We start from the raw sequence: 21,697 nt of genomic DNA, 5'->3' as shown, positions 1-21,697 counted from the left end.
TGGGATATACCTAGTCAAGGGTCCGTAGGACTTCTTGGCCTGAGCATTACCTTTGAGCATAGCAGAGATGGCATCTAAGTAGATGGATGAGGTCTTCCAGGTGTCCATCTCTACTCTCACGACGTCCGTCCTATTGCCAAGGAAGATTAAGCCGTTACCCCAATCTTCGATGACCCTAGCGTTGTGCATCCAGGGCCGGCCTAATAGGATGTCGTAGTCCACTCGCTTCATGACTATAAAGTCAACGGAGAACTGGATACCTGTGATCTTCATTGTCCAATTCTTAAGCACCCCGAATGGCTTAACTCTCATACCATTTGCTAGTGTGACATTAAACCTAGTCGTCTCAATAGGTGGGTTTCCCCAAGTTTGAAGCACTGTGTGGCTAAGCACACTAACCCCGGCCCCCGTGTCTATGATTCCCTTCCTCGTTGTATCGCCTAGGGCTAAGACCGGTAAGACTGCATGCATCTCGGAGCCTTCCCAAAAGGCATTGACGTGCAAGGACTTAGACTCAGTATGCAGCGTCAAACTCGGTATTTGGGTTTTTGCCTCATGGTCATGAGGGTCTATCATGACCTGCTCTTGTGTCCCTTCAACCCACTACTTAAGGTCCTGCCATAGGGTGGGTTGCTGCCTAAGCAGATCTCCCAGGCTGAGTGTTACAGGGGTAGTCACTAGTGTGGTTAGGAGATCGTTGGATGTTCGTCTCTCTTCTAACCTGGATTGTCCTAGCCAGTGGCCATGACTGAACTGCGGCCCTATAGCAGCGCCGAGACTTGGCCTTAACGGTACCACTTGTGGTGCAGTTTCTTCTCTTGACTTTGGTTGTGGGAGTGAGGTCGGCGTACTTATGCTGGAGAGGTCATCGATCCCATCCTCTATGATGGGCTCAGCGTCCTTTAGGTGTTCTTGGGCTTCCTTCACCCATTCTCTCACCTTCTCTATGGCCTCTAATTGTCGCTTTGGTTGCGGGTATTCCCCTACCTTAGCGCTTCCTTGTTCGGCTGTCTTAGGGGTTAACGTCTCTGCTTCTGCGTTGGAGACCTTCTTTCCAATGGGCAGAGTTGTAACACTCTCTGACTTTAGTGTGATTTTAGCTTCTGACTTCCTCTTCCGCCGTCTATGGCTCTTCTTCCCTATCGAGGCTGCATCCAGATTGCTAGGTCCTGGCAGAGAAATGCCAGCCTGCTTCGTTTGGGCATGGGTCATGACCCGCAAGGGGATAGGCGTGGGCTCCCCGTCATGGTTCTTGACACCGAACAACCCCAATGGGTAGTTTCATTCTAACGTCAGCCAAGTCTTGATTCGTTTCGGTGGTTTTCCCCTTATCGTGGGATGATGGTGCTGATCGCTCACTCGAGGCTGACGCTCTCTCTGAGCTTCGTGAGTTGGTCTCCTCTAGGTTCATGCTTCTGGAGCTCCGCTCCTTCAGCTGATCGTCAACTGGGATGGCCTCCTCAAAGATCCTAGCTAGCGTGTCCCGCTACAAGCTCGAGTTGCCTGCCAAAGCCTTATATAGTTCCTCGTTCTAAATCCCGCTGATGAATACAGTTGACACTCTTCTTTCAGTCGGTCGCTCTCCAGTAGGGATTCTCTTGAAGAGACTCCGTACATGGGTCACGTAATTGCGAATGTCCTCCTTCTCTTTCTGCTTGACGTTCATCAAGCGTACTAGTAGATTATCGGAGTATCCGAGCTCGGCAAATCTCTTAATGAAGAGATCCTTGAGGCCATCGAAGTTGGCTCGCTCCGCGTTATCTAAGCTCATATACCACATCCTACCCTTGTCACCCAAGCAAAGCCTGAACGCTTGCGAGTGTTAAGTCAGGTCGTTCAGGCCGTTGGCTTCACAGACTTACTCGAACTGCTCAACAAAGCTTTAGGGATCGTCATGGGGTTGGTACTTATCGAGTTACTTGGCAACAATAGGGATTTTAGCCTTGCTCTTTGAGCCTTGGTTTGCTCCTAATCCTGCGAGCAGCGATGTCGCTAGAGCCGTGGCACTTTTCTCTGCAGCCATGTTATTGAGCACTCGCTTCATAAAAAGCTCACTCAGCGTTAAGTCTCCTTCTAGTGCTCTCTCATGGTCCCTGCCGGCCAAGTTCAGTACCCGCTGCACCTCTCGTAACTCCATGCCTTGCCTTTGGTTCCTAGCCTGCTGATCCCTATTATACTCAGCCATGCTTTGCAATGCCTTGTGGGCCGGCTTTCTCTCCTCTTCTAGATCTGCAATGATAGCGTCCGCCGTCCTACTGCGATGCTCGTACTAAGCATGGGCGTCGTAACTATTGACCAGCTGCTGAGCTGCATCTGGAAAGGCTTCTAAGTCGAATTCCTCATTGTATCTGTGGTTTGGACTTTCTTGTGCCATTGTCTAGTTGTCATGCTCCACCAAGCTATCAATTAGGTTCAGTAGGCTCATCAGATCCACTTCATCGGTGTCCCTTGCTTGGTCCTACCTCTGAGCATTGATGGTTTGTCTCTGTATTGGGTTCTCTCCTATTGGTGGGTTCCTTGAGTGGTTTATCTAGGTAAGTTCCTTCAGTTATTTAATACAATCCTCAATTTATGGCCACTCACTGTGTCTTTCCTTGTGCACTTGTGCTCAATCAGGCTGTCAGTTTCCTTATGTGTACTTCAAAAGCGAAAATTCAGGGTGAGTGCAGCAACCACTTCTTAGTCGTCTTACACACTCTCACGTTGTTTTGGGCCAAATAGGCTTGTTGGCCAACTTCCTGGCCGTCTTGTCAGGGTTTAGGGTTTCCCTAAGATATTGCCTTGTTCGTTTTTGTCCGATCAGGCCTTACAGCTCAGCGGGTCGCGTCTAAGTCTCTAGGACTTGCAACTGCCTACTTCTAGCTGCTAAGCAGTGGCGCCCTACGATTTTGCCTATTCCGCGTGCCAGAATCAAGTTCTGAGCGCCCTACGGGCTTTCGACAGTTTGAGCTGCTGAGTCCTAGCTGGGTCAAGTCAATTTTCTGAAAATCTGGCAAAAATCTATATTCGGCCCAACTGGTCCGAATTGCAGGGTCCGAGTGGGTTACTCGGACGGGCTGAGGCACATGGGCCGAGGGCCGAATCCGGCACTTGGATAGGGTGGACTTGGAAGGAGTTACTCGGACGGGCCGAGTGGTTGACTCGGACAAGGTTGTTCGAACGGGTCGAGGCAAGTGGGCCGAGGGCCGAATTTGATACGTGGCCGAGGGCCGAGTTTGTCCATGGTCCAAATTATAGACTCGGACGGGCCGATTAGGATTTTGGTTGGATGTGGGCCAAATTTGATACGTGGCCGAGGGCCGATTCTGGGACTCGGCCCAGGAGTGGCCACTCAGACGGGCCGAGCGCGGCACACGTAAACAATGGAAATTTGATTTCGATCGTTTCTCATGCTTCACTCAATCATACCAGGCATAACCTTCCAGATCTGACCTGAGGGAGTAAGAGAAGGGATTCATATACCTGGATGGAGTGACGGGCTCATTGTTGGTGTGATTGAATCGAATCGGTCGGTAGCTCTCTCTCTCTCTCTCTCTTTCACACTGAACTGTTGCAAATGAGTGTTTTCTTGGCCTTTTGGCTCTTATACCCCTTCCCGGGTATGGTGTTGACGCCCCCAATCACTCAGTTACCAATCTTAAGCATTGCAAGCGAGCTTTTTGCCATTTTTGCACAATTTTTTGCCATGTTTGCCCTGTTTTGCAACAATAAACCCTACCCTTCTCCGGTGTGATTTCCTAATCCTATCCTACTCTAAATGAAACACGAATCGAAAGCAAAATACTGAACTGATTTCTCCATGTTCCCTAATCATTAAACAAAAAAAAAAACCCAAAATACTTACTTGTTTTGAAGATAAAAAACACCCAAACTTTCTACCTATCTCAAGCTCCGTTTCGGGGATGAATCCCTTACTTCGATGCTCGATATGAGGCGCGCTAGTGCTCAAGCTTGAATCCATTGGTCCCGGCAACGGAACCAAAATGTGGGAGCTTTCACTTGTTAAGAATCACGTTCTGGGGGGACTTGCTCAAGATGTTGCGCCGAACACACATAGAATGCACAAGGAGAAGCTCACTCAAGAGACAAGAAGAGAGATGGAGGCCAAAATGTTTTCTTGCTGGTTTCTTCTTCTTCTTCCACACTCTTTACAATGTATACAAAGTATAGATAAGATACAACATAAAGGAAAGTGGCCTACTAGGTCAAACAATGCATAACCGACTACACTAGTCGACTGATGCTATAACTATGCCAGCTGTAAATAGGTGTAATAACCTTAATATAATAAGTAATGAGTCAGTGGCCATGTGAGAGTCATAATGACCACCGACGTGCTAAGTGTAGATGTGTGGACCCATCTAACCAGGCGGTCCACCATCAATGTCTGCATGTGTTGAGCTTGTCATCTCAACACTTTCCCTCAAGCTCAATTGCATCTCTGCAACTCCAAGTAAGCTTCGAAACTTTTGAAGCTTCTATGTACCCAATGCCTTCGTGAAGATGTCAGCTATCTGATCCTGTGTGCTGACATACACCAAGTCAATCTCACCTGCTAGTACCTTCTCTCTCACAAAGTGGTAGTGTACCTCAATATATTTTGTCCTGGCATGAAACACAGGGTTCTTAGCCAACTGTATACTGCTCATGTTATCACAATAAATGACAACTGGACCTTTCACTTGCACATCCAAATCAGCCAATAACTTTTGTAGCCATACTACCTCACATGCTGCAATAGCATCACCTCTATACTCAGTCTCTGTACTTGACAAAGCAACTGTAGATTGCTTTTTGCTGCTCCAAGCAACTGCTGCACTACCAAGATAGAACATGTATCCGATGGTAGATCTTCTATCAGACATACTACCAGCCCAATCTGCATCTGTGTATCCAAACACCTATACATCTGTACCTGCCTCATAGAAAAGTCCATAATGTAATGTGGACTTCATATATCGCAATATGCGTCAGACTGCATCCAAATGTGGCTTTCTAGGTACTTGCATAAACTAACTCAGAAGACCAACAACGAAGCTCAAGTCTGGCCTTGTAATGGTCATGTAGATCAAACTCCCCACTATCCTCTTGAACATAGTAGGGTCTTCTATCTCATCCCCAACATCAGCACTTAACTTTACATTCTGCTCCAATGGGACTGAAAGTGGTTTGCATGCTGTCATACCATACTTGGACAACATATCCAAGCCATACTGTCTTTGGGACAGCCATATACCATCATCACATCTAATCACCTCAATGCCAAGGAAGTACCTTAGCTCACCTAAATCCTTCATCTCAAACTTCTTCTTCAAAAAGTCCTTGACTTTAGCAATCCCACTATCACTATCACCTATAATAATCAAGTCATCCACATAGATGACTATGATGACCAAACCTACATCTCCCTTTCTCACATAAAGTGAGTGATCATCATCAGAAACATAGAAGCCAATATTGACAAGATACTCTCTAATCTTGTCAGACCATGCTCTAGGTGCTTGCTTGAGCCCATAGAGCGTCTTGTTCAACCTGCACACATATGTGGGATGCTCTAAATCTTCATAACCTGCTGTGGCTGATCCATATACACTTCTTCTTGCAAATCACCATGCAAGAAGGCATTCTTCACATCCATTTGCTGCCTCCAACCTTTGGCTGCTGCCAAAGCAATCACACATCTGACAGTTGCCATCCTAGCAACTGGACTGAAGGTTTCATCATAATCTATGCCATATGTTTGGGCATAGCCGTTTGTAACCAACCTAGATTTGTACCTAGTAATAGAACCATTTGCATTGTGCTTAATCTTATAAACCCACTTACATCCAATAGCTTTCTTTTTTTCTTATTTTTATAAAGCGTATTTTTATTTGTTTCCTACTTTTTTTTATTTTTATTCATTTATTTGTCAATAATCACTAATATTTTTTATTTTTCTTATACCAATCATTTCAGTATACTAAAATCCAATTTTATTTTCCATTTTTCCCTAGAGGAACACATTTCACCCACTTGAAATAACAAAACTATCATTTTACCCTTAAAAACCGTATTTCGGGTGTTGCGGGATTTAAATGGCACATGTAAATCATTATGAAATTAGAATTTTTTTATAAATAGTAATTAAACATGATGCAACCAGCACTCAAACAAATTTTCATTGCATAAGAATATCATTTCCATCATAAAATATCAAAAAAACTTCATTTCCTTCAGAAAAAATAGTCATACTATGTTTCTACGAAACCCGAGATGCATTAAATGACTATGTAACCAGTGGATGGAGCCTCCATTGCTCTCAATTCCATGCTGTACATCAAGCTTCAGCATCTCCATTAATCTCCATTATCATTTGCTTCAATCTCCTTCCCGATTCCTCCTTGAAGATAGTGTGTATGAACATCCCATAGAGGGGAGAGAGGGAGGAGATAGAAAGACTAGATCTGGTTCTTTTTATTGAGGCAGCCATTTCTCACATGAGAGGTGGTGATGGAGAGTGTAGAATAGCACAAGATCACTAATGTAATCAGTGGGGGGGGGGTGTTGAGATATCGAGCTCCACTCGTGATACGCCAGGGTGACCGTTGTGTATTTATGTCACCGACTTGTCAGTTGCAGACGCGGTTGGTACACCGCCCATGAATAATAGCTACATGATAGCTATCCTTATCTACTCTAGTTCGTGGCTCAGTTAGTATGCCACCTTAGTTAGTTGAGTTTGGTTTGAGACCCATATAGAGGGTTCTTCTATTTCTTTGTACTAGAGTTCTTTTGGCTTACACAACTAAGAAGAGGAAAACTGTTTTCAGCCTCCACCCTTGTGTGTCTTCCCCCATTGTGCAAGCAAGAAAGCTTCAAGCGAGACTCCTTCCTTCTCTCCCACAATCTTGACATGGTATCAGAGCCTTGTTCGTGGTAAGGAGCTCAAGAAAGCAAGCCAAGCTCGCAGTGTTCTGGTAAGAGGAGCAGTGTTGCTTTCATTTTCTGTTTTGGGAGCAGATCTCTGCAGGTAGCACAGCCGGAAAGTGCAGGAGTGCATTGTCTTAGGTTGAGACGCCCTTCGCGGTGAAGCAAGAGGGCAGTATATGCTGCGGGAGAGGGCTTTAGCCTTTGGCGACCTTGTTTTTTTTATTTGAGGCCATTTCGGGGCCTGTTTTGAAGGCGGAAGTTTTCTGCACGCACTCAGGAAAAGGCCCAGTTTTATGCTGTGCAACCACTGTTCTACAGGTCGGTGAATAGTTACTGTAAAAATTGCATTGTATGCTTGTGCGCAGAGACATTGGGAGTTACAGAATCATCCCTGTTGCCTGTTGATGCAAAATCGTCACTAGGAAGTGACTGTGTGGTCAAATATCACTTTCACCAGTTTTGCAGATTTTCCCTTGTGAGGGTGAAGTTGTGGTTTTTGCAGTGACAGAATTTTTTGCAGTCTTCTGTAATGGCATCTGATTCTCTTTCACAGATTGTCATTGAAAAGCTTGACAAGAACAACTTCCAAGCATGGAAGTTTAGAATGACGAATTTCCTTATGGGAAAAGGATATTGGTAATTTGTTGCAGGAAATGAAGAAGAACCAGTTCTTCCTGATGTTCCCAATCAACAGCAAATGCAGGCATTTAAAGCATGGCATGAGAGAGCCAGGAAAGTTATGTATTGGCTGTCTATCAGCATTTCAGACTCTATGATTGTGCATATTCAGGATGCAAGTACGCCAAAGGAGGCATGGGATACTTTGTCAAAAATGTATAGCACAAATACGCAAGCCAGGAAAATGCAGCTCAAGCAAGAGTTGCACAATGTGCAAAGAGAAAATATGAGCATCAACAACTACCACATGAAGGTGAAGAAGATTGCAGATGCACTTGCTTCCATTGGGTCACCAGTGGAAGATGATGATTTAGTTTCTGTGACCTTGAATGGTCTAGGAAAGGATTATGCACAGTTTCGGACATCCATTTCAGTTCGTGAAAGATTTCCTGATTTTGAGGAGCTGATTGCTCTTCTAATTTCTGAGGAGCAAAGAAATGGTGGTGCATCTTCTTCAGGAGGAACTTCAAAAGAAGCTGTCTTCTACTCAAATGCTGGAAGAGGTAGAGGCAGAGGTAGAGGAGGCCGATATGGAGGCCGTGGTAGAAATCAGAATATGCAGCAAACTCAAGAAAACCAGTCCTATGGAGGAGGACGTGGTAACTCTAGAGGCAGGGGGAGCCAAAGAGGTCGTGGTGGATGGCAAAGGGGCCAAAATGCAAACAGTAATGTTGAATACTACTATTGTGGTAAAATGGGTCATATGGCTAAAGACTGCTATAAAAAGCAGAATGACATCATGAATGGAAAATTGCAACAAGGAAATTATGCATCCTCTAGTAGACAGGGTGATGACAGAAATGAGCATCTGTTTATGGTGCAGGACATGAACAACTCTGTGACAAATGTAGAAGAAAGCAATGATGTATGGTATGTTGACTCAGGTGCATCAAACCACATGACAGGTCATGCAGAATGGATGGAGGATGCAAGGAAAATGGAAAAACCAGGATTTGTGGAGACTGGTGATGATACTGCACATCCTATTGTGCAGATTGGAAAAATTCCCTTGTCTATGCAGGATGGGAAAAAGAAATACCTGTCCGATGTATTTCATGTCCCGAATATCACCAAGAATCTGGTTTCTGTTGGTCAAATAATTGAACAGGGCTTGCAGGTCAGATTTAATCCTCATGGATGCTTTGTTGAGGATATGAAAAATAAAGGTCGCTTGATAGCAAAAGGAAAGAAGAAGGGCAGAATGTTTACATTGGATGCAGACATGTCTGAATTGAGTGCAACAATGTTTGCACATGGGACCGGTGTAGTTGCAGATATTGATATCTGGCATAAACGCATTGGTCATGTTAATGTACAGTGACTTAAATCAATGCAGGCCCAAAATATTGTTGCAGGTTTGTCGAAATTCAAGGTTGCAGAAATGCATAAGGTATGTGAAGCCTGTCAATTTGGAAAACAGGCAAGGAAACCATTTCCTAGACATGTTCAAGAGAGTAAGAAGCCATTGGAATTAATCCACTCTGATGTGTGGACAACTAAAGCTGCATCTCTTGGAGACTGTCATTATTTTGTCAGTTTTATTGATGACTATAGCAGAAAAGTTTGGGTGTATTTTATGAAAAAGAAAAGTGAAGTTTTTGGGCATTTCAAAACTCTTAAAGCTATGGTTGAAAACGAAACAGGCTTGCAGATAAAATGCTTAAGGTCAGATGGAGGGGGAGAGTACCTCTCAAATGAGTTTGCAAGGTTTCTACAGGAGCATGGCATAAAGCAGCAATATTCATGCAGTCATACCCCACAACAAAATGGAATTGCAGAAAGGAAAAATAGGCATATTGGAGAGGTATCTCGTGCCATGCTCAATGAAAAAGACTTGCCAGATTTTTATTGGGCTGAAGTAGTTGCTACAGCAGTCTACATAATGAACAGGACTCCCACTGCAGCAATACATGGAATGACTCCAGAGGAGAGGTATACTGGTAGGAAACCAAATATTTCTCATTTGAAAATTTTTGGTTGCATTGCCTATGTACATGTGCCAGATGAGTTGAGATCCAAGTTGGATCCAAAAGCTGAGAAGTGCATCTTTATTGGTTACTCTCTGCAGCAAAAAGGGTATCGATGCTATAACCCTTCTACTCGTAGGTTTACAGTGAGTAGAGATGTTGTTTTTGATGAGATGAGTAGCTGGTATAAACCAGTAAATGTGATTGATGATGTAGATGCACAAAATGGTAATGCTGCACAGAATTCACAGCAGCAGTCACAAAATATTAGTGGACCTGGAGTGTCCTCTAGCAGTGTTTCACATTCTTCGCCATGGACAGGCAGATTGAGATCAGGAGAATCTTCTCAAAGTAATGCAGATAGTGGTATGCATGTATCACGAAAAGCCTTGTATGGCTTGAAGCAAGCACCTAGAGCATGGTCTGACAAGATATGACAGTATCTTGTCACTATTGGCTTTCAGATTTCCAAGGCAGATTTCTCACTTTATGTGAGAAAAACAGAGAAAGGTATTATGCTACTTGTCATTTATGTTGATGATTTGATTATGACAGGTGACAGTGATGAAGATATCCTTCATGTGAAAATGCTATTGAAGCAGAAGTTTGAGATGAAGGATTTGGGAGAGCTGCGTTATTTCTTGGGCATTGAGGTGATTAGATCACCAAGTGGGATACAACTCTTGCAAAGGCAGTATGGATTGGACATGCTGTCCAAATATGGGATGACAGGCTGTAAGCCTATTTCAGTTCCTTTGGAGCAGAATGTGAAGCTGAGCACAGATGCAGGTGAGCTTCTAGAAGACCCTACTATGTACAGACGCATAGTAGGAAGTTTGATTTATATGACTATTACCAGGCCAGATTTGAGCTATGCTGTTGGATTGGTAAGTCAGTTTATGCAGGCTCCAAGGAAACCACATTTGGATGCAGCTAGACGCATACTCAGGTATGTGAAGTCCACATTGCAGTATGGACTATTTTATGAGACTGGGGTTCAGATACAGTTGCATGGATACACTGATGCTGATTGGGCTGGTAGTATTTCTGATAGACGATCTACCAGTGGATATGTGTTCTCTTTTGGGAGTGCTACAGTCACTTGGAGCAGCAAGAAACAGCCTTCAGTTGCCTTGTCGAGCACAGAGGCTGAGTACAGGGGTGCAGCAATGGCTGCATGTGAGGTAGCTTGGTTGCATAAGCTACTTTATGATATGCATCAGTCTACAGATGGACCAGTTGTCATTTATTGTGACAACATGAGTAGTATACACTTGGCAAATAACCCAGTCTATCATGCTAGAACAAAGCACATTGAGGTGCATTATCACTATGTGCGAGAGAGGGTTTTACTAGGTCTTATTGATCTAGTTTATGTCAGCACAGAGGATCAGGTAGCTGACATATTCACGAAGGCATTGGGCGCAGAGAAGCTGCGCAAGTTCAGAGACCTGCTTGGTGTGCAGGAATTGGGATTGAGCTCGAGGGGGAGTGTTGAGATATCGAGCTCCACTCGTGATACGCCAGGGTGACTGTTGTGTATTTATGTCACCGACTTGTCAGTTGCAGACGCGGTTGGTACACCACCCATGAATAATAGCTACATGATAGCTATCCTTATCTACTCTAGTTCGTGGCTCAGTTAGTATGCCACCTTAGTTAGTTGAGTTTGGTTTGAGACCCATATAGAGGGTTCTTCTATTTCTTTGTACTAGAGTTCTTTTGGCTTACACAACTAAGAAGAGGAAAACTGTTTTTAGCCTCCACCCTTGTGTGTCTTCCCCCATTGTGCAAGCAAGAAAGCTTCAAGCGAGACTCCTTCCTTCTCTCCCACAATCTTGACGGGGGGGGGGGGGGAGAGGAGAGGGGGGTTGCTTTAAGACCCTATAACCCCCTTCTCCCTAAAAAATCGGTGCCTGCAGATGTTGTCTCCCTCTTTTTTTTCCACGAAAAAAACGCTCCCTCCCCCCCTCTCCCCCCCCCCCCCCCACATGAAAATTGGGGGACCCCAAAGGTCACCCCCCTTCCCCACAAGTCCTTTTACGGTTGCTTTCTTTTGGGCTTTGGACTCTAGGCACCCCCATTCTCGCATCCGGCATCAGATTTAATTTTTGAAAAATTCTAGGTATCTGTCTCAAGGTCCCACATTTCCTGGCATCTCTCGGGATCCAATCCAACATTATGGAAAATTATGAAAATTTCCCAACCATCACTCGGTGGGTCTTTAAAGCAATTTTGACACACATCTCTGACTTGCCGCTTAAAATCGTACTAACTGTTGTTGTCGACTTCGACAAAGTCTATTTTTCCTTGAAAATGAAAATTTTTGGCTAATTTTAAGCATGTTTCCTAGGAAAAATCCACCGCTCATTGGCGACCACAGGATAGGGCGACTCAGCTCGTCAAATCCCACAAACAGATCTACATAAAAACACAACCACAAAGAGCATCAAGCTGATACAAAAAAAAACTCAACAAAACACATCATAGCTTCCACCCTACCTCTTGTCAAGACCAAGGCACGAAATCCATGAGGAGGAGGCCTAGCATAATCTGTCAGAAAGCTGAGAGCTAGCCACTAACCAATTGTTCCAACATAGAGAAACTAACAATAACTATCAAAGAGATCATCCTAAGTGGTGGCTTGAACTTAGTGCACAAATCGGATGCTATGTGTATGTAACAAGCGCGGGAAGGTCCCAAAGAACAAAAGAACTCTATTTTTGCACAAAAAATAAGAGAAAAGACTTGTACGACATGAAGCAAAAGACTAATTGGGTACAATCTCCTCCCATGCCTTGTGTGAGCACTCCACAAAGCATGTATTTGATATATTATTCATCTCCAAGCTCAAAAAATAGCCCAATTTACAATTAGCATGCTTTAGCTTTTGTGTTTGCTTTTGTCCAACTAAAGAATTAAAGCGATTGGGCACCCAAAGAGTCGGGATGTGCCCAAATACAATGTCCAATAATAAATATTTAAATCGCGCACCCATGTGCATAAAAAATAATAAATAAGTGTCAGTTGCTTCAATAAAGAGGCGCATTGAAATAAATATTGACACCACGCTTAAGATGCGCGCCCATCAAAATGACAATTTCTTCTAAATAACTTGAATACACGCTATCGCCCAGTGCTTCCCAACGCCATCTGGCCTGCTCTACACATCACTTGAAGCATTCACAATTGTTAGAAAATAATAAAATTAAATCGATAAAAGTGAATACCTAGCAGTATTCAGCTACAAAATAAATAAATTGGTTAGAACTCAATCCTAACCTTAATTTATTACGAATGCGCACTCTAAACTCATAAACATCCATTAATTTAAATATATATTTTGTGGAATCAAACGCTATGGAATCGCCCACTTGCACATTAAATTAACAAGACGCCTGAAAAGGACAAGCGTCCCCATCAACTTTTCGCATAAGGAATCCACCTTGTGTATGAGCCCTGGCAACAAATATAATTTTACGGAATCCACCGTAAAACCTCACGGAATCCACCATGGAATATGCCTCCTGACATCATACCCTCAGGGTGGGATAGCAATTGTCCTCAATTGCTATTAGCTCAATGTGGAGCCAACAGTGAGGGGTATACACTTAGGTTTCGAACGTGCATCCAATGGGCCTCTTCGATAGGATGATTTTTAAACTTAACCAAATATCTAGAATATCTATGGCCAATTCTAATGGTCATAAAGTCAGTATCTAGAATAGTTTCAAGTTCAAGGATTTCAGTTTCTTCTTCTAGCAAATGAGGGTTTTCATAGACAGGATGTACAGGTAATTGGCCTCTAAAAGGTCATAACAAACTGATATGAAAAGTGTTGTGGATTTTTCAGTGTTGTGGTAATTCTAGTTTAAATGCATTATCATTGATTTTGTGAATGATCTTGAAAGGTCTATAAAATCGAGGAGCTAACTTTACAACAGGATGTTTGTCAACACTTTGTAATCTTCTATTTTCAATACGTAACCAAACATAATCATCAACATTGAAACTCATAGCTTTTCTTTTCTTGTTGGCTTGTTTTGTGTATGATTGTTGGCCTTTCGCAATCATATCTTTAACTTCATAAAAAATAGTAGCATGCATATTAGCAATATCATCAACAGCTTGAACTTTGTTTGACAATGATGTAACTAGGGTAGGTAATCTATATCCATAAATGATTTCGAATGGTGCTTTTTGTGTAGCTTTATGTGGTGTGTTATTGTATGCAAACTGAAGTAAATGTAAATGTGTATCACATGTTTGTGGTTTTGAAATTGTATATGCACGCAAAAGATCTAAAATGGTATTGTTAGTAGCTTCTGTTTGCCCATTTGTTTTAGTATGAAATGTAGATAAAAATTCAATATTTGTTTCTAAATTAGCAAACAAAGTAATCCAAAAATTATTGCAGAATCTAGAATCACGGTTAGAAATAATAACTTTTAGCAAACCATGATTAGTGAAAACAATTTTCAAGAACAATTGAGCAGCTTGATATGTAGTTAACGTTTTCTTGCATGGAATGAAATATGCTTGTTTGCTAAACCTATCGACAATAGTCCAAATCATGTCATGATTAGCTTTAGTGTTAGGCAAACCAATGATAAAATCCATTGAGATATGTTCCCATGGTTGTTCTGGAATTGGTAAAGGCATTAATAAAAAATATTGTTTACCATGGTGTCATTTAACTCTTTGACAAATTAAACATTCAGATACAAAGTTAGATACATCAGATTCTATGTGTGGCTAATAAAAATCTTCAATCAGTGTACGCAAAAAGTAGAAATAATTCCTCTATGGCCTTGGTATGGGGGACAATGAATTTTGTGCAAGACAAATGATCGAAATGGAACAGTTACACACAATCCTTTTTCATAGAACATAAATCCATCAGCGTAAGATAATGAATCAATGAGAATCCAGTTATTTGCAACTAATTTATTCCAATCAGCTTGAAAACTAGGGTCTTGGTCATAGGTATCTTTCATAGGGAGAAGAGAGTCAAAAGATATCACAGAGATATTATGAATAGTCGGTCTTCTACTTAAAGCATCGGCAACAACATTCTCTTTTTCAGGTCGATATTGTATGAGTAGATGAAAAATTTGAATAAAAGCAGCCCATTTAATGTGTCGGTCAGATATTTGTGGTTGACTAAGGAGATGTTTAATGCTTTGTTGGTCAGTTTTGATCATGAATTCAAATCCCATTAAATAGTGTTTCCATTGACGTAAAGCTTGTACTACAACTAGCAATTCCTTATCATAAGTAGAATACTTAAGTTCAGAGTGTTTAAGTTTGCAGCTAGAATAGGCTATGGGATGGGAATCTTGTATAAGGACTGCTCCTATTCCAGATCCACTAGCATCAGTGACTACTAGGAAAAATGGTCTATTGAAGTCAAGTAATTGCAATACAGAAGCATGAGTTAAAGCATATTTCAGTAAATCAAAGGACTTTTGTTGATTGTCGGACCAATGATACACAATGCCTTTCTTTAATAATTTTGTCAAAGATAATGCAAGCAATGAAAAATTTCTCACAAATTTTTTGTAAAAGCTAGCAAGACCTAAGAAAGAATGTAATTCATGCACATTTTTAGGTATGGGCCAATTCAAATTTGCTTTTATCTTTTTAGGGTCAACTTTAATACCAATATGTCTTAGGTATTCAATTTGTGTTTGGAAAAATTCACTCTTTTCACGATTAGCATATAATTGATTCTCTTTCAATAATTTGAAAACCAAGGATAGATGTTCATAATGCTCATTCTCATTCTTACTGAAAACCAATATGTCATCAAAGAAAACAATGACACAATGTTGAAGCTTCAAAAATATGCGATTTATCATACGATTGAATGTGGTGTGCATTAGTTAAACCAAAAGGCATAATAAGGAATTCATAGTGTCCAAATTGTGTTCTAAATGTAGTTTTGAATATATCAAATGTGTCCAATCGTACTTGATGGTATCTAGATTTAAGATCTATCTTGCTAAATATTGTAGATCCTTGTAGTTGTCCATAAGATCATCTACCCTAGGAATCAGATATCTATTCTTAACAGTGATCTTATTTAGGGCACGATAATCAATGCACATCCTATAGGTATTGTTTTTCTTCTTTACTAATAGGACACGTGCACCAAATGGAGAACTACTGGGTCTAATGAGTCCTCGGGTTAACAATTCTTCAACTTGGACTTGAATTTCTTTCTGTTCAATTTAGTTATTTCTATATGGTGCTTTACATGGTGGTTGTGATCCAAGAATTAGGTCTATTTTGTGATCTTTAGGACGTATAGGTGGTAAGCCAAGTGGTAAGTCAGCAGCAAAACAATCTTGAAATTGTGAAAGAAATTATGTGTGCCTAGGATGCATCTAATTTTCTTTAGCTTCAATTTCATTCACCCATATTAAGTAGGATTTGCTACCTTTTCGTAATGCACATTTAGCCTGTGTATGACTAAGCAATGAAAAATTATTGAAAGTGTGCATACCATGCAATGTGATTTGTTTCCCATTAGAATGAATCTTCATTGAATACGTGGAATAATCTATATTGGGATTATACTAATGACGCCAAGGCATTCCTAAGATACTGTCACTAGATTATAAAGGCACAACTAAGAAATGTCTACGTTCAACATAGTCACCAATTTTAATTTCTAAGTCATACACTTCTTGTGTTCCATTGTATGTAGTGCCTAAGAATGTAGCCTTGATGCGATAATGAGTAGAAACAGTATGTAAATTCAATTCTTTGACCAATTTTGCAGAGATAAAATCATGTGTGCTCCCATCATCATGTAAAACAGTGTTTTCTTTACCATGCACAAGACATTTCATCATTAATAAAGAATGGGGATTTGGCATACCTGGTAAAGTATTTGAAGTAGTACCCATATCGTCATCATCTTCCGTGAAGTCTGGCATTTCTTCATGTTCTTCATCTTCTATCGCTCCCAAACAATTGATGTGAACAGTTGGATTTTTGGATTGACAATATGCCGCTAGATGTCCAGGTTGATGACATTTATAACAGACTACAAGTTTGGCTTTAGACACATTATTGGTAATAGCGAAAACTTTAGGAATGTTGGGATTTGGCTGTAAAGATGGCTTAGGATTTGGATTTGTGTTTGATGGTAAAGTAGGGGGTTGTGTCCAAGATTTACGGAATGAAGATGGAAGGAAACAATTTTGATTGAATATTCAAAAATTTGAATTGAACTGTTTTGAACCAAAGTTACCATTAGTTTGAAATTGTTGTGGTCACTTCTCTCGTCCTCGAATTTTATCTTCAGTGTCATGGGCCAAGGAAATTGCATGTTCGTGGCTTGAACATGTTCACCTCCGCATAAAAATGTCCAAGTAAGCCAGACATAAACTTGTATTTATGGGTTGCCTCAAGTACATCTTCGAGCATTCGAAGTTGCAATAAAGCATTCCAAAAACTCTCGGTATATTGTGAAATAGGCTCATGATCCCTCTGTTGGCAGAAGATCCCATTGTTTGATTGCTTTTTCGTGGAATTGGGGTGGAAGGAAATTCTGCAAAAATTTCTTTTGGAAAGTCTCCCAAGTAGTAGGATAATCAATGCTTTTGCGGACAACAGTCCACCATAGGGATGCTCTGTCCACTAGATGATTAGTGACATGCTTAATTTTGTCTTTCTCAGCATATTTTTCTTCATGGAAATAATCATCAAATTGACTGATAAAAGCAAGTACAGTCTTTCCATCGTGTGACCCATTGAAAGTACGAAATTTGAAATTTCTTTTACTTATCTTTGTTTCTTTCCGAATAGATTGCGCTTCAAGTGTTGCATCGATTGTATGTCGTATTAGATCTTCAGATTATGGTCCATCTTGATTGGTGATAGATCTGTAAGAAGCTGAGAATAAGGATTTAGTGTAAATAACATTGACATTATGCCATGTCACACTGACATTGGTATAAAAGGAGAGGACATGTAATTTTACACATCTTTTTGACACATTAATACAATTACAATATTTCTCTTTCATCTTGCTCATAGCTTCTATGGCTTCCCCTTCTTTCCTGTCTTTCTCTCTCTAAATCTAGTCTTTCTCTCTCCTCGCCACTCTTCTTCTTTCTCTTCCTGCAGTCTTTCTCTCTCTTCTGCAGTCTTCTCTCTCCCTAGTTTTCTCTCTGACAAGTGGTATCAGAGCATTGGTCTTTGATCCATTGTTTTCTTCTATTTTCAGTCCTATTATCCTCTATCAAAATCAATTTTCAGACAAAAATTGTACAAGACAGTGACTAGTGGAGTGCTGCAGATCATCTATAATTAGTAAGAGACTACATCTAGAGATATCCAAGGTCAGATATGGTGGAGAATGGCTTAAATGACAGGTCGTCATCAAATTTTATGCAAAATTGGAGGTAATTAGGGTAAAGGATGGTTAACCGGGCTTAGTTTGGGATTAAATTGTGGTTACTTTTCAAAAGAGGTCTTCCTTTCCTCTTTCTCCAAGCTTTTGCCAAAGCTTTCATGGAGTTCGCAATAGAGATCTTCTCCTAGATTTCAGCCATGAGGTTTTTACAGGCATTTCATGCTGGTACTTTCATTACTCTTCATTCTTAACAAGTGGAGCACCATTATTGAAGGCTTTGAAGAGGCTTTAGAGAGCAAACTTTTCTTCTTTTTTTTCTCCTTCTTCAAGGATTCCTTCCAGCATCTATGGTGTTTTCAACAACCTCTCTTCACAAGTATTTTGTCTTTTTGAAACCCTAAAGACAGCAGGTAGCAGAAGATTTTTCAGAAGCTACAGGCAAAAATGGAAGAAGCCAAATGCTTTGCGTGGAGTTACAGTACACTAATACACATTGGCATACTTGAACAGTTTGGAGAGTATTGCAATAGTCCTGGAGACTAGATCCACAGTTTTAGGTTCCATCTTGGCCAAGAACAGTAAGCATTTCCATCCCACCAACAGGCCCAGACCCAGTTTGTTCAGCTGCTCCACCTCCAGTTGCGTTGGCACATTGGATCAAGAGTTCAAAGAAGTCCAAGATTTGCCCACTTCCTCACAGAACTGCAGGTGAAATCACAGGCATGTAGCACCGAGAGCGAAAGGGCTGAAAGGAGGGTGCAGCTTCCAGGCAGGAAAAACTGTTCCAGAACCGGCACAACAAACAGGAGAGGGGAAATTCCGAATGGGAGAGACACAGAAAGAGCACAGTTCACGCGCAGAGGGAGGGCCAGGAAGCTGTATGCCATATATTTCTCCTGAACAGCTGTTCTGTAGTAGTCCCAGTCTAGGTCCCTGGCAGCCAACTTCATAAACTCGTTTATGTTACCTTCAATTCCAAAAAAGACATAGCCATTGCATTTATCAATAAGCTTCACTATGTTTGCCACACTTTCCTTGTCCTGTATATTGAGTGTTGTAAAGTTCACCAGGGAGAAGTCCTCCACAAGCTCACAGAGATCCTTGGTAAGCTTCCTGTACTTGGCAGAACGTGTGGTTGAGGCCAAACTGCAGGTAGGAGAGATCTTGCACATCAGTGTAAAAGTCCAGATTGAAAGCTAGCTTGCCATAGCTTTCAATAAGTTCAATTTTGATAACATGTTAATATGAGGAAGCTCCAAATGCAGCATTGTTGATAAGGAAAGCAACAGTGTGCTGAGATACTTCCCAAGATCACTACAAAGGTGAGCATCCACCAAGTGCACTACAGCTAATTGATAATTCCACTTGTTGGTCATCTCAGATACAATATTCTCAGCATTGGAATGCAAGTCCTAGCTACAACTGCTGCCAAGATTAGCCTCCAACCTTTGACCTCCATCAGGCTTTCATGCAAAGGCGTGATGGATTCAAGCCTTCATCAAGGCTGATTAGACCTGCGTTTATACCAGTGGCAATACGTAATCAGAATCCTGTTTTTGTCGTCATCTCCACTGCTTCTCTGGTCTTCTGCTCTGCAACATAAAGAGCCTCAGAGAGTTTGGCAAAATTTTCATTAATTTGGACATCCGGAGCCCTCTACCATCTACTGCAAGATGTTTGTCAAGAGGAATAGTGTATCCCTTCTGATTGTTCCAAGTGGAGATACAGGGAGGTATCTTCCAGTCCTGTTGATCCTTAATAGTCACAGGACGAGGTGGAGAATGCATGACTGGAATAGGTGGAAGACCACTCCTTTTATGAAGGTGTAGATGGCAAGCCAACAGGATTGCAAGGATTGTATGGACTCGGTGACTATATGGTGGGAGACAAGGCTTTTTGTTTCAAAGACCAGCGATTAGGAGCAGGGCAGTTAGAGATTTTCCTTTGGTCTGTGTACAAATGAAATCGAGTTTACTTCAAACAATGAAGACCTGAATGTGTTGAATCTCAAGACAGGGTACATTTGAATGTGTCTGCTGGTCCTAATTTGGGGACTGTGTATTTTGTGAGTATGCATGTCAGACGAGTGAAACCAGAATTTTAAGGTGAGGACAGTGATATTATGGATGATCATCTGTAGAGGGAAGTTGGCATCATCAAACTTTTGCCATCAGGGTTGACATACTTTCTATAATTAATGCAAAAAGTCTGTTGTATTGAAGGCCCATGTCAGTACTGCTGCTACAGATGTTTTATAGCCAATTTCTAGTGTCCCTAACTGCATTCAGGGACCTGTTCACTGATCAGTGTTGTTTGCAAATGTATGTGAAGAATATGGAGGAGTAATGTATGCTTGTGATAGATATGAAGCCTTTGTAGTTGTCTGCTAGAAACAGTGTGGAGTTGCAGCATTGATATGCATTGATCTACTTGAACAGTACACACCTTCTCTGATTGTTTAGGGGTAGCAGATTACAGATTTTCCATTTCATTGGTTGCAAGTTACTTTGCAACTGAATGCTTGGCTTTTGCTGGTTTTCTTGAGAGACGTTAATTGTTGTGGTTGGTTCATGCATTGGAGGGTTACAGATTTGGAGCACATGTTCATAGTGGTAGCATAACTGAAGAAGAAAGTAACTCAGCATAACTAAAGAAGACACAGAAACAGTTCTTCCACAGTTGATGATGATGCCCTCATACTTGCAAGCTATGTCCTGAAATCTGTAGCTAAACCTTTCAGACTTCAAAAGGTCTTATCAAATGCAAGCTTGATACAATTGCAAATCAATCAGTGGTGGATAGAGGTCCTAAAATTCACCAACACAGGCAAGGACAGGAACAACATATCTCTTGTTAGTAAAGTTTGGTACAAGAACCACGAGATATCTCTGCATTCTTGAGGATTTATGATTCATGATATGGTTGTAGCTGACTTCTGTCATGATTTGGAATATTTTCAAAGCAACTTGACTACAATGGCAATTGAGATCAATAGCTCCAGCTCTAGTGAACAAGGTTGGCTTCAAACACATGCTAATATTGACAAACTTGGAGTTTTAGCTAATCGGTGTATTGCTCTTATGAAGGCGGTTATAGAAAAAAGAGCAAGACCTGAATCAAATGCTTATGCTTATGGCCAACATGTATATGCTGATGGTACACGAATCAAATGCTTATGCTTATGGACAACATCTATATGTTGATGGTACATACTATGATCAACATGCATCTTATGAATATGAATAGCAACAACATGCAAATGAATATGAGCAGTATGTAAGTACATTTGGACAGCATGTTAATGCTTATAAATATGATGTACCATATCATAATGCAGAGTATCATTCCATTGAACCTTGGTAGCAGAATGGCTATTATGGACAACATGCTTATGCTTATGAGCATCCACCTCTTCAGCAACATAGTTATGATTATACTTGTGAAGCTCTCTTAGTTGAGCAGCCCAGTTCTTATGGATGTGACCGTAATGGTTATGCTTATCAGTACTCTTCTAGCTTTGATCAGTAGCAAGTTCATAACTACCATGGTACCCCATATCCCAATCAGTTCATACCTCATGATTACCCAAATGTAATGATGAGTTCTTATGAAGAAGAGAACAATGAGGAAGTTGAACAACAAGATTTGGATAATGAACAACATGATCAACAAGAGGATGAGCAAGATGTACAAGCTGATGGCATCTTCGTTGATGAATCACATGAAGCACTTGTAGATGCAGATGGTTATGCTGAAGGTTTTAGACTCTTAG

At 41.3% G+C, this 21,697-nt stretch overlaps 1 pseudogene; it reads right to left on the bottom strand.

The window, feature by feature from the left end:
- Positions 1-18,590: 18,590 nt before the first annotated feature.
- On the bottom strand, positions 18,591-19,712 carry LOC148020423 (GPN-loop GTPase QQT1 pseudogene; annotated as a pseudogene).
- Between the last annotated feature and the right edge of the window lie 1,985 nt (positions 19,713-21,697).

This window comes from Lygodium microphyllum, chromosome 19 (genome assembly GCF_053477565.2).
Source record: "Lygodium microphyllum isolate KBCC chromosome 19, Lygodium_microphyllum_v1.1.10, whole genome shotgun sequence".
Taxonomy (NCBI): Eukaryota; Viridiplantae; Streptophyta; class Polypodiopsida; order Schizaeales; family Lygodiaceae; genus Lygodium; species Lygodium microphyllum.
This window is presented reverse-complemented; position numbering and strand designations above follow the sequence as displayed.